The sequence below is a fragment of the Amia ocellicauda genome, chromosome 7 (genome assembly GCF_036373705.1).
Source record: "Amia ocellicauda isolate fAmiCal2 chromosome 7, fAmiCal2.hap1, whole genome shotgun sequence".
In the NCBI taxonomy this organism is placed as follows: domain Eukaryota; kingdom Metazoa; phylum Chordata; class Actinopteri; order Amiiformes; family Amiidae; genus Amia; species Amia ocellicauda.
In genome coordinates, this window is record NC_089856.1 from 48,235,647 (window position 1) to 48,236,507 (window position 861).

Sequence of the window (861 nt, forward strand, 5' to 3'; positions counted from 1 at the left end):
CATGGGTTTTGCTTCCTATTCACAGCGTTGGTCACTGGTGAGACACACACGCACACAGTCCAGATCAAGAACACTGACAGACTTGTTCGCTCTCGTGTAAGACTCTGCGTCTCCCATTTTCTGAATCGGAAACCCTGTTCTTCTCTTTGAAGCTCGAGTTGCAACTTCTGAACTTCTGTGTGTCGTCTTCTCTGAGAAAGAGAGACAGAGAGAGAATCAGAGAGAGAGAGGAGATTACCAGCCTGCTGAGGAGCATGTTGATCAAACATGGATAACACATGTAACGGGCTAGTGCTGAGGCCTGCTGTACACCAGGCACCTGTAACACACTGAACTGCCCCTGCCCTGCTCAGACCCACAATCCCTACTGGCCACAGGGTACCTTTGACACGATGCATTACACACACACACACACACACACATAGTTGTCTCGATTCAGTTATGATGCCATTGTGATGCCTGCCAGTGTGTGCTGGTCAGTGTGTCGACGGCTGTGTTAACCAGTGCTGTGACAAGTTTAAAGACCATAGCTGTGCTCATTATGCACCAAAACACTGAAAACACTGTGAACACAGCGGAGGAGGATCGCCTGTGCGGCGGAAGGGGGGAACGAACACTGTTTGTGCTAAAAACAGCCACAGCACCTTCACACACATTACACTCGTGTGCGTCTGCTGACTCATCCTCAAAGGAAGTGTTTGTACCAGGAGCGAGAGAAATAGGTAGAACTTCTGCCTGTCAGTTCGACCCCCCCACCCCCGCCTAACCACTCATCGAACGAGAGATGCCAACGACAAGCCGGCCCTGGGGAGATGCTGTCAATCACCGTGGCACCACGAAATAAGGCACCATGTCGTGTCT